Consider the following 13,294-nt stretch of genomic DNA (forward strand, 5'->3'; position numbering starts at 1 on the left):
TTCAAGTTTTATACAAAATAGAATTTTCGAGAAAATCCTTATACAAAATACAAAACCCAAAATGTATACAGGACACAGAAAGTCAGCAGAAATAGTGAGATCTTGAAGTCATCTTGCAATCGCACCATCGTCCGTCTCGTAAACCTAATCATCACCTGTACCCATAAAACAGGTCAGTTTCATGAAAAACTGGTAGGTGCACAAATAAGATAATATAGAACAATTCTAACATATACATTTAATTCATTTATAATACGCAATTCAGCAAGTAATGTGAACAAATCTAACATATGTATCAAATTCATACAAAATACGTAATTCAGCAAGTAATGTTAACAAATCTAACATATATATCAAATTCATACATGATACACAATTCAACAAGTAATATGAACAAATCTAATATATGTATCAAATTCATACATGATACACAATTTAACAAGTGATATGAGTAAGAAAACTTTATTTTGATATTAACCGTCCTACGAGTATGCACAATCACGAAACATAGAAACAACTGAGACTAGTCTGAAGGTTTATTATGTCATGTATTTTCGATACCCCGAATAGCTAGTTAAGTTAGCTCCTAAGGGGACGAACAATGACAGAGAGAATTTCTCAAAGGTCACTCATTTAAGAGATGCATCCAACTTCTGCAGAAGTCTATGGGGTCTACCACCCTAGATAAATTTTGGTAGCCCTGTCCCCTAACTCCGATGATTGGGGACGCCGAGTCATTTGCTTGAGGGGTGATTGTTAACAACCTGTCCATAAGAGTTTTTGTTTCATCTCATCATCTTCCTTGATGAAAATAAAGAGATGAATTGGTGAGTCAAATTTTATTTAACTGATGACCCATTCTATATACTCTGGTCTTTCAAACCAGCTCAAGCATCTTGCCTATGAAGGCGATTATCACCATTTATGTAATTTTCATTTCATCATTGTGCCTTTGCACATTATGAGGTTACCATAAACCTCTCATCCAATCATCGTAGTACTAACATGTTGTGCATGCCTAAAAGTATCGCTACAATGAGAGGGGTATAGGTTTCTCAGAAAGAAACCCCATCTTGAATGTGTTATGAGAGAAACAATGTAATCATTTTAGTTTACATTTAACATGTTATGGTTCTTCAAACCAACACGAGCATCTTGCCTGTGAAGATGAAACATCACTACGTAAATGATTTCCATAATGTACCATTTGCATGCTTCAAAGTTACACGAACCTCTCATCAAATCATCGTAGTACTAACATGTCGTGTCTGTCTAAAAGTATGACTAGGATGATAGGGGTATTGGTTTTTCAAAAAAAACTCCAACTCTATTGTTTTGTAAAAGAAACAATGCAACAAATATTTAGTTTGACATGATCTAGTCTTTTTAAAACACTTGTATATCCTTGTGTAATTTGCATGATATGAGATTGCCATGGATCTCTCATCCATTTATCACAGTATCATCATATTGTGTATGTCTTGCGATACTATGCGATAAATGAGGTATGGGTTTCTCAGCAGAACCCCGCCCAAACACATGCTCATGCCCCAACCGAGGTTATCCGAGTCATATCGGAAGCTCCAACTCAAGTTGTAAAACATTTCTCCCAAATGTGCCGACTTGGGAAAACTTAGTTGCAATTTCGCAACTTAAAAGAAATCAGACTTTGCTTTGCAAAAATATGCATTTCAAAAGCTGGATTCTCGCAAGGAATCACTTTTCTTTAAAACTTTAGCGCCAATGTGCAAACCTGTGACTTTCAAAAAAAGGCAAGTGGGAAACAAGTAGAAAAGAATGCACACATGCATGTCCTACGAGGTTGCATTTATGTAAGGATTTCACAATGCAAGCTTATGCATATTACAACGTGACAACAAAGATATAAGCCAATAAGTGCGTAAGCAATGCATGTGGTACGAAACCATACACCGGCTAAATAAATGTATAAGCCGTGCACGAGGTACGAAATTGTACCTCGACTAAATAAATATGTAAGTAGTGCATGAGGTACGAAATTGTACCTTGGCTAAATAAATGCATAAACAGAGCACAAGGTATGAAACCATACCTCGGCTAAATAAATGCGAAAGCCGTAGCCTGTACACTAAAGCGCGAAGATAAAGTAAATGACAGAAAACAATAAATGTAAAAATAGTAGCCTGTGCACTAAAGCACGGCGGCAAAGTAAATGACAAAAAAAATAGTAAATGCGAAAGCAATAGCCTTGCACTAAAGCGTGGCGGCAAAGTAAATGACAGAAAGCAGTAAATGTGAAACCCGTAGCATGTGCACTAAAGCGCGGTGACACAGTAAATGAAAGAAAGCAGTAAATGTGAAAGCAGTAGCCTGTGCACTAAATTGTGATGACAAAGTAATTGACATAAAGGAAAGGACAAACATCACAAAACCGCATCCTTGAGTTAAAATGCATATATATATATATATATATATAATATTTATTTTCGTTTAAATGTTAAATGCCTAATTTAGTTCATCTATTCTTCTTTTTGCAACTTCCCTTATCTTTGAGATTATCGTTGTTGACGTCTCTGAGCATAGATGATCAAAGGCTTGTGCCTTGGGGCACGTGTAGGATCCATTGCACCGATGGGATACACAGTATTGCACAAAATAAAGCAAAAAGGGGCAGAGTTGCACCCCTGTTGGTCGGCAGAAAAAGGAAGAGGGGGTAGGGGTTGCGCTTGTGCCCACCAACCTAATAGAGTAAGAGAAAGGCACAGGGGGCACACCTCTGCCCACTGGCCAGTTGGAAAAAGAGGAAGGGGGCAACTCGCCGACCTGACAAAGGCAGAGGAAGCAGAAGGGGCACAACCCCTGCTCACCGACCTGGTAGAAGGAGAGGAAGGGGCAGAGGCACAACCCCTGCCCGCCGACCTGACCAAAATGAGGGAGGGGGCAGGGGTTGTGCCCCTGCCCTCAGGCCGAAAAGGGAGGAGGTAGGGGGCATCGCCCCATGCCCGCTGGCCGGGAAAGGAAAAGACAAGGGGCGCTGCCCCTTGCCTGAAAAAAAAAGCAGGTAGAGGCGGCGCCCCTCCCTTACTAAAAAAGGGAGCATAAAAGGGGGTGACGCCCCTCCCCTACGAGCCTGACCTAGAGCGAGAGAGGGGGAGGGCAGAGTCACCCTCCCCTCTATCGCAAATAGAGGGAGAAAGAGTGCAGAGAGGGGGCAGTGCCCCTCCCTGCATATGAGGAGACTGAGAGAGGCGGTGAGGCAGGAGGGTCGACTCCCTCCTGCTGGCTCCCCTCCCATCGGAGTACAGAGAAAAGCGAGAGACGAAAAGATTGACAAAGAGGGACATAGAGAAGAGGGAGAGAGACAGAGAGAAGAGGAACTCACCTGAGGGCCATCGGTGATGGGAGGAGGTCAGCTTCAGTGAGGTTGGGCAAGAGCGGAATGAGAGAAACACTATGCTTTGGCTCCGATGAGCATGAGACGTAGGGATAGAGGGGGAGGAGTCAGGGAGAGAGAATGAGGGGGTGGGGGGGGGGGGGTGGGGGGTCGTCGACCTCAAGTGGCCAAAAAAGGGAGAGAGAGCGGGAGACGAGGAACTTAGGGAGAGAGAGACCATAGGGGGGGAGAGAGAGTCGGGGGGCTTCCCTTTTTGCGTAAAAGAAAAACCCCTTTGTGCTTTATTTATAAGCACAGGAAAAACTCACATCTGGATTAGTGTTGGATCCAGATCTGACCCGGGTCCCAAATTTTTTTTCTACAGGTTTTACATCCTACTCTCCTTAAAATAATTTTGTCCTCAAAATTTTATTCAAAGGCTATATGTAGATATCGTAGTCTAAGTTGATCAGTATTGACGAGGATACACAACATGTGTATGTGTGATCCCAAACATATATGCTCTTTAAAGTGATCAAGACAACTCATAATGAGTTTTTGAGAAAAGTTTTTAGCTATAAGTCGGTTTGAACAACATTTATTCGTGATTTTATTAATGAACTTTTGCCTGGCAAAATTTGTACTGAATCACAGAAAGTTTTAACGTACAACTATTAGAGTTTCTATTCTCTATTCTCCATATGTTCTGTTATGGTGGCATAGACATGGCCAGACCCTTCTCTTTACGGTTGTTGTTGAGGTCGTTATTGTTGTTGCTGACCTTCTCCTGTGGTTCGTCTTTGTCATTCAGATGCCTTCTTACAATAATTCTGGGCGTAATGGCCCATCTTCCTGCAATATAGACAACTTTTGTTGTCTCGAGGATATGGTTGTCCAGGATGAACGTAGTTGCACTTCAGACATATCTGATTTGGCTGTTGTTGTGGCTCGATTCCTCAATCTTGATTTTGCTTCTTGAATAGGAGCTCTGTGTTTTGCCGTTAGTATGTTGTTGTTTGTTTCCTCCACCATTCTCAACAGACTTTCTATCTTGCTCACCCTTCACTCGTTCCAAATCATCGTTCAAAAGGGTGGTTGTCGCAACTGCAGCAGAGAAAGTTGAGTACATACTTTTAGGACCCAATGACTGAGTCATTCTTTCAGTCCCTGAATAAATTTTTTGGCCTGCTTGCGATAATCTTCAAACAGGCCGAGACAGTATTGTTCCAAGTTTTGAAAACTTATGGTGTAATCCACCAGACTCGAGCTACCTTGACATAACTCTAAAAATTCTACCTTTTTCGTGTCCCGTGCATGTGGGGGAAAGTAGTTTGCTATAAAGGCATTGCGTAAAGCTTTCCAATGAATAATTATTGCTCCTGGAAATCAGATGCCCCAAGTTGTATACCGCCATTTGTGAGCATTGTCCTTGAGTCAATAAGTATCAAAAATCATCTTTTTCCTCTCAGGTATCGACATTACCTGAAAAGTGTGCTCAATCTCTTCAACCCAATTCTCTACTAGTTCAGGATCAACCTTGCCAGCGAAGGTCGGGGGACCAAGCTTCAAGAACTTCTCATACGCCGTAATCATATGATGGTCTGCCTCGGCAAATGGTACTTGATCCCACTGCGGACAAACCTGACTCTGGCTTGCCTCGGTCAGGGTACTAAGGGAATCCATAACAAATCCCTATTGCTCTGACCATTCGTCGGCCAAATCATCGTTTGTGTTCCACACCATCCTTTATATAATCCAAAGGATGCACAAGTCAGGATTCAAGAAACTTGAAGTCAAAAGGATTCATATTCATATATTTTCCTTAAGTAGCATACAAAATCCTAGCAAAGCTGGTAGATATGCATAAAGAAAAAATTATTTGCAAAAGGGCAAAGAAGTTTATAGACTTCTCTTGTGCATTCAGGGGGCCTTCCACCTCCAATGCACCAGTTATGATGTTATGGTTGACCCAAACATGTGACAGCATACGGTCGTCCTCCCAAAAGTGTACAGTTGCCCAAGTCGCGACTAGTAGTGCCTGGTAGGTAATAGAGAGAGCAAAGCCCCGAGCATCAGTGAACGTGGGTGGGGGTGGCCTGCGAGTCCAATAGTCTGACCAAGCTGACGGTCGTCCACCTCTTTCCAGTAGAGGACCCCTACCCCTTACTGAGCGACCACGCGTCCTATGCGTTCCTCTACCTTCACCACTTTGGGCATTAGCAGGAGCGTTCATATTCTTAAGCAAACACTTCAAACAGAAATATGAAACTCATTTAGTCTAAATCATTAAAAGTAGAAAGGCTTTACTTACAACACGATACAGATGCTCGATGGTCAAGAATTATTATTTTCACAAAGCTCTGATACTAAGTTGTAACGCCCCAAAACTTCAAACTTGTAAACCTTTCAAAATAATTGAAAGAGACTAGAAAATCCTTTATTTTTTTCAGAGTTATTGTTTTAGTGAATCAGCGAAAATAAATTTTTTAAAAATAAAAGACAAGTCGACAACCTTGAGCACATTAGCGTAAAACTTTCATTTCACAATAGATTGAATCTTCGCAAAGCATTTAGAAACCATATGCATTAGAAAAGAATTCAAGTTTATACAAAATGAAATTTTTGAGGAAATTCTTATACAAAATACAAAACCCAAAATGTATACAGAACGTGACAACCCAACAGAAATAGTGGGATCTTGAAGCCATCTTGTAATCGTGTCATCACCCATCTCGTAAACCTAATCATCACTTGTACCCATAAAATGACTCAGTTTTATGAAAAACTGGTATGTGCACAAGTAAGACAATATAAAACAATTCTAGGATATACATTTAATTCATACATGATACGCAATTCAGCAAGTAATGTGAACAAATCTAACATATATATCAAATTCATACATGATACACAATTCAGCAAGTAAAGTTAACAAATCTAACATATGTATCAAATTCATACATGATACGCAATTTAGCAAGTAATGTGAACAAATCTAACATATGTATCAAATTCATACATGATACACAATTTAACAAGTGATGTGAGCAAAATGACTTTGTTTCAATATTAACTGTCATGCGAGTACGCACAGACACAAAACGTAGAAATAACTGAGAGTAATCTGGGGGTTTATTATGTCATGTATTTTAGATACCCCGACTAGCTAATTGAGTTCGCTCTTAAGGGGATGGCTAATGACCACAAGAGAATTCTTCAAGGCCACTCATTCAAGGGATGCATCCAACTTCTGCAAAAGTTCATGGCTCTATCACCTAGGATAAATTTTGATAGTCCTATTCCATAACTCCGATGACTGGGGACGGCGAGTCATTTGTTCGAGGGGTAGTTCTTAACAACTTGTCCATCAAAATTTTTGTATCATCCCATCCTCTCTCTTATGAAAATAAAGAGACAAATGAGTGTGTCAGGTTTTATTTAACTAATGACCCATTCTACATGCTCTAGTCTTTTAAACCAACTCAAACATCTTGCCAATGAAGGCGATTATCACCATTTATGTGATTTTCATTTCATCATTATACCTTTGCATGTTACAATGTTATCATAAACCTCTCATCCAATCATCGTAGTACTAACATGTGGTGTATGTTTGAAAGTACCGCTACGATGAGAATGGTATAGGTTTCTCAGAAAGAAACCCCAGCTTTAATATGTTATGAAAGAAATGATGTAATCATTATAGTTTATATTTGACATGTTCTGGTCTTTTAAACCAACACGAGCATCTTGCCTGTGAAGGTGAGACATCACAATGTAAATGATTTCCATAATGTGCCATTCATATGCTTTGAGGTTACACGAACCTCTCACCCAGTCATCGTAGTACTAACATGTCGTGCTTGTCTAAAAGTATGGCTAAGATGTGAGGGGTATTGGTTTCTCAAAAAAAAAACCAACTCTATTATTTCGTAAAAGAAACGATGCAACAAATATTTAGTTTGACATAATCTAGTCTTTTTAAAACACTTGTACATACTTGTGCAATTTGCACGATATGAGATCGCCACAGATCTCTCATCCATTTATCGCAGTATCAGCATGTTGTGCATGTCTTGCGATACTGTGTGATAAATGAGGTGTGGGTTTCTCAGCAGAACCCCGCCCAAACACATGCTCATGCCCCCATCGGTGTTATCCGAGTCATATCGGAAGCTCCAACTAAAGTTGTAAAACATTTCTCTCAAATGTGCTGACTTGGAAAAACTTAGTTGCAATTTCGCAACTTAAAAGCGAGCAAACTTTGCTTTGCAAAAATATGCATTTCGAAAGTTGGATTCTCGCAAAGAATCACTTTTCTTTAAAACTTTAGCGCCAATGTACAAACCTGTGATTTTCGAAAAAAGGGCAAGTGAGAAACAGGTAGAGAAGAATACACACATGCGTGTCCTACGAGGTTGCATTTATGTAAGGATTTTATAATGCAAGCCTGTGATATTGTAGCACGATGGCAAAGATATAAGCAAATAAGTGTGTAAGCAATGCATGTGGTACGAAACTGTACCCCGGCTAAATAGATACGTAAGCAGTGCATGAGGTACAAAATTGTACCTTGACTAAATAAATGTGTAAGCAATGCATGATGTACGAAATTGTACCTTGACTAAATAAATGTGTAAGCAGTGCATGAGGTACGAAATCGTACCCCAGCTAAATAAATGCATAAACAGCGCATGAGGTACGAAATCGTACATCGGCTAAATAAATACAAAAGTAGTAGCGTGTGCACGAAAGCGTGACAGCAAAGTAAATGATAGAAAACAATAAATACAAAAATAGTAGCTTGTGCACTAAAGCACGGCGATAAAGTAAATGACAAAAAAATAGTAAATGTGAAAGCAGTAGCATGTGCATTAAAGCGCGTTCGCAAAGTAAATGACAAAAAACATTAAATACGAAAGCAGTAACCTGTGCACTAAAGTGTGACGGGAAAGTAATTGACATAAAGCAGTAAATAAGAAAGCAGTAGCTTATGAACTAAAGCGCGGTGGCAAAGTAATTGACATAAAGAAAAGACAAGGATCACAAAACTGCATCCTTGAGTACACACACACACACACACACACATATATATATATATATATATATATATATATATATATATATATATATATTTATTTATTTATTTATTTAAATGTTAAATGCTTAATTTAGTTTGTCCTTTGCACAACTTTCTCCTACCTCAGAGATTGTCAGAGTTGCTGACGTCTCCAGACACAGGTGATCAAAGGCTCGGTTCTCGAGGCACATGCAGGATCTATTATACCGATGGGATACGTGGTACTGCACAAAATGAAGCAAAAATCATAAAATAGGAAAAACTAAATGCTTGGATTATAAGGGTCGAATCCCGAAATAGGGGCAGGGTTGCGCCCCTGCCTGCCGGTAGAAAAAGGAGGAGGGGGCAGGGGTTGCGCCCCTTCCTGCCGACCTAATAGAGGAAGAGAAAGGGGCAAGGGGCACACCCCTGTCTGTTGGCTAGTTAGAAAAAGAGGAAGGGGGCAGGGGCCCCTGCCTGCCGACCTGACAGAGGCAGAAGAAGGGATAGGGGTGCAGCCTCTGCCCGCTGGCCTGACAAAAGGAGAGGAAGGGGCGTAGCCCCTGCCTATCGGCATGACCAAAATGAGGAAGGGGGCAGGGGCTGCACCCCCGCCCTCATGCCGGAAAGAGAGGAATCACCCCTTATCCGCTGTTCGGGAAAGAAAAAGGTAGGGGGCGCCGCCCCTTGCCTATTTTCTTGCCTGAAAAAGGGAGCAAGGAGGGGAGTCTCCCCTCCCCTGCTAAAAGAGGGAGCAGGGAGGGGTGATGCCCCTCCTCTGCTAAGAGATGTAGTAGGGAGGGGCCGAGCCCCTCCTTTGCTAAAAGGTCAAAGAGAGAGGGAGTAGGGAAGGGGGTGGCACCCCTCCCCTGCGAGCCCGACCCAGAGCGAGAGATGGGGAGGCAGAGGTACCCTACCTTCTGCCTCAAACAGAGGGAGAAAGAGTGCAGGGAGGGGCCAGTGCCCCTCCCTGCATATGAGGAGACTGAGAGAGGGAGTGAGGCAGGAGGGTCGGCGCCCCTCCCATCAGAGTACAGAGAAAAGAGAGACTGAGAGAGAAGAGGGAGAGAGATAGAGAGAAGAGGAACTCACCTGAGGGTCGCCGATGATGGGAGGAGGTCGGGCGAGAGAGGAAGGAGAGAAATAGCGTGCTCTGGCTCCAACGAGCATGAGACGCAGGGGGAGAGAGGGAGGAGTCAGGGAGAGAGAACGGGGAGGGGGTTCCCGTAGGGGGAGAGGTGGTCGGACGGGGGGTCGTTGGCATTAGGTGGCTGGAAAAAGGGAGAGAGAGCGGGAGAGGGGGAACTCAGGGAGAGAGAGACCATGGTGGGAGAGAGTGTCGGGGGGTTTCCCTTTTTGCATAAAAGGGAAACCCCTTCGTGCTTTATTTATAAGCACAGAGGAAACTCGGGTCTGGATCCGGATCTGACCCAGATCCCAATTTTTTTTCTATAGTTTTGCAATATATGCTTTAATCGATGTCATATTAAATCTAATTATGAATGTTTATCAAAATTTGTGGATTTTAGCTCGAATATGGATCTCAAACTGGATCTAAGTACCAAAAAATGTTTAAATTATGAGCAATTTGATAAAAAAAATAAGAATTCATATTTTTTTAAATACAAATAAAAAACTATAAATAAATCATAAAACCCTAAAACACAAGAAAATAAATCATAAATAAACCAAAAATCTCTAAAGTACAAAAAAATAAATCATAAAATCAAAGAAACCATAAATAAACATAAAATTAAATATAAAAATCCTTAATTAAAACCCTAATCAAAGAAAAATGGCCCTAATCAAGTTAACTATAAGAAGTCCTAATTGAAAAATTTTGATTCAAATCCCTAGAAAATCAAAGAAAAAATCTTTAATCAAATTAAATATCAAAATCCCTAATTAAAGATATTTGATTCAAAGCCCTAGAAAATCAAAGAAAAAATCTTTAATCAAATTAAATATCAAAATCCCTAATTAAAGATATTTGATTCAAAGCCCTAAGCAAAGAAAAAAAGTCTTAATCAAATTAAAGATCAAAATCTCTAATTAAAGATATTTGATTCAAAGCCTTAATCAAAGAAAATCAAAGAAAAAAAGGCCCTAATCAAATAAAAAAATTCTAATCAAACTAAATATAAAAAAACTTAATTAAAGAAATTTGATTCAAAGCCTTAATAAAAAAAAATTCTTATTCAGAGCCCTAATCAAAGAAGGAAAGAGAAGGAAAGAAGAGAGAGGAGGTAATGTGAAACATTGTTCCACGAATGCAGTTTCGCACATTCGCCGCGTCCAGGGTTTGATGGCAATGCCATTTCACTTATATGCAGCATCCTGCACACACAGAACGCGCTATCAAACACCCCTTAAGGGAACCCACCCCTTACAAATCACATACAGGACATTGCCAGGCCTTTGGTTAGTAAAACCCTTGTGATATCCTGCCTAGCACTGGAGAGTATTTCCAGCTTCAATCTTGCAGCAAGAGATGCCTTGCTTGGGTTTTGAACCATAGTCATCACATAATCAGGTGACGAACAGTGGTTGTCTCTAAGTATTCCTTTATTATTTTTGCTTGAGTTATGGAATTTTAGGTGGAGAAAGGGGTCATGTTATAATGAACTCGTTGCACCCCCATATGGTACCTACGGCAGCCTTTCCCATTAAGACAATTCTTCATCATGTTGATGTTCACCTTATTTAATGACGTTTAAGATGAGAGGGACCTCTTGGTCATCATTTCACACTGATATGCCAAGGTACTGCCGTGATATGTAAAAAAAAAAAATACTTTGCATGATATTCTTGTCCTGAGCAGAAAGATCGTCTTGTCAGTCCAACAACCGACGGTTCAAACCTTAGCTTGGACACTACACTACACTACTCTCTCTCTCTCTCTCTCTCTCTCTCTCTCTCTCTCTCTCTCTCTCTCTCTCTCTCTGCTTGTATATTACTTTAAGAAAATGGAGATTGAGAATCCAATGATTAATTAATCACCAATTATATATTGTGGGAGAGAAGTCATTCATTGGTTATATCTAAATGGAAAGGCATTTGGTCATCATAGCAAGTCAATAAGCGTATATTGTCTTGTTGCTAAAATCTTGCATCTGCTGTTGGAATCCTGAATTTATGGGATCTCTTATCGTTTTTATTAAAAAACAGTAACCAAGTCTGCTGCCAATGGATTTGATAAAAAAAAAAAAAACTGCACAAGGTAGTGGGATGCGTGGCCCTTGACATTCAATTGAATACTACAAAGTAGGGGAACTTCTGGTCATGGGCACCATCAGCATATTTCTTTTGTGATTTTTTTCTTCTTTTTCCCTCAAGCCATCCTTTGACGCAATAATAACGCCCACACGCACCCTCGCCTCATCTCATCTTCACCCTAAGGTGGTTGATGTTGGGTGGCTCAAACCTTTCTTTTCTTACATGTCATAGTTGCATTCATACTCGATACAGCATTAGTGTATCATATACCAAGCAATACAAATACAAAGCACTATAATATGAAACTCTTTATGGAAACCACAGATAAAAGTAGATCAAATGTTTAAGGAACGTACTCTTCTCAATTAACTTTTCGCTTCAGTTGAATGTTTGTTAATTGTTACTGATTAACATTTTCACGTGAATGAAGAGGCTAGAAACTGGAAGGTCGTTGTTTCGAGGTTCGCCAGCCCACCACACATTTGAACTAATTTTTTTTGACAATGCGATACACATTTACTGTAAATGCAGTGATGATGCAGAATTGTATCTCGCTCGCAAAATAATTAAGTTAACCTCACAAGAGCCGGATGTGCTTGTCTTATATATATATATATATGGCGAAGCAGCTTTGTGAGGATGAATTATCCTCCCTCGGCTTGCAGTAATTTTGGGCCATTTTTAAAGGTGTGATTGCTTTGGTCACAGATGGGGATGAAGAATTACAGCTGAGAAAGCAGAAGATGTGATTTTTGGAGACAGGTCAATCTTGTGACCAATTTTCACAAGATTTAAGGCAAAACAGTTACATTAGGCAAGTGCAACTTTCTCGTGTTTTACTAGCCTTGAGAAGAAGGTGTTGTGATTGTAATTTATATACAATCATGAAAAAAAATCAAGAAATCACAAGGAATTTGCAAACATGCCCTAAAATAAATCGTGTGAAGTTTCGTCGGTAGCATTGGCACGTCGATTTTCTAGTGAAGGATTTGACATGCAGGCAACTGGGTGCCACAAAGTGTAATAGAAGGGGGGGGGACCGACAATTGACATTACCTAAGGTGGCCCACTAGCAGAATGTGATTGCTTTTAGTTTCAAAGCAAAGCTGCACCAGTCTTCCTTTTTACGCTATGATAAATGAGCCTTCTCGGTGGAAGTTGATAATTCAACATGGAGTACTACTGCCCTCCCTCCTCTGGGACTTTTTTATTGCCTTGCAGTTTTTCTAGTCATCGGGATCATGATCAGTAGGCTCCTTTCAAATCTTCTTGTCTTGGACAAATTTCAACTGTTCATGGCTGATGCTTTTCATATAGAAAGCGAACGGCATAAAAAAAAATTTTGTGAGGTCCATGGCGACCGTCCTTTTTTACATGTTTTAGGAGCCCATTCATTTTTTCTTTAAGGTGCCTAAGACAGTTTTCTGTTACAAGGCTGATCCCGGCCGTCCAATCAGGATCAGGAGGTCTAGCCCAATGTTATCAGTACTGGTGCGTATCGTCCCTATCAGCAGAAAATCAGATACGATTCACCCTGAATCGGCTATTTTTTAAATAAATGCAAAAAAAAAAGTAAAAAATAAATTTTTATTTTAATATTATTTTAATGGTTTTAACACGTGTCACATTATGATTGACACAATATTTTTTATTATTTTTGGGTCTAG

The 13,294-nt window shown here is 40.1% G+C and overlaps 1 long non-coding RNA gene across 1 annotated transcript; it reads right to left on the reverse strand.

Annotated features, from left to right (window-relative positions):
- Positions 1-9,750, reverse strand: LOC149844325 (uncharacterized). Its single transcript, XR_016431191.1, has 3 exons — positions 9,504-9,750; positions 8,555-8,656; positions 1-155 (listed from the first exon to the last, which is right to left on the reverse strand). It is a non-coding gene; the product is annotated as an uncharacterized LOC149844325 (long non-coding RNA).
- Between the last annotated feature and the right edge of the window lie 3,544 nt (positions 9,751-13,294).

This window comes from Nuphar pumila, chromosome 3 (genome assembly GCF_984573655.1).
Source record: "Nuphar pumila chromosome 3, dmNupPumi1.hap1.1, whole genome shotgun sequence".
In the NCBI taxonomy this organism is placed as follows: Eukaryota; Viridiplantae; Streptophyta; class Magnoliopsida; order Nymphaeales; family Nymphaeaceae; genus Nuphar; species Nuphar pumila.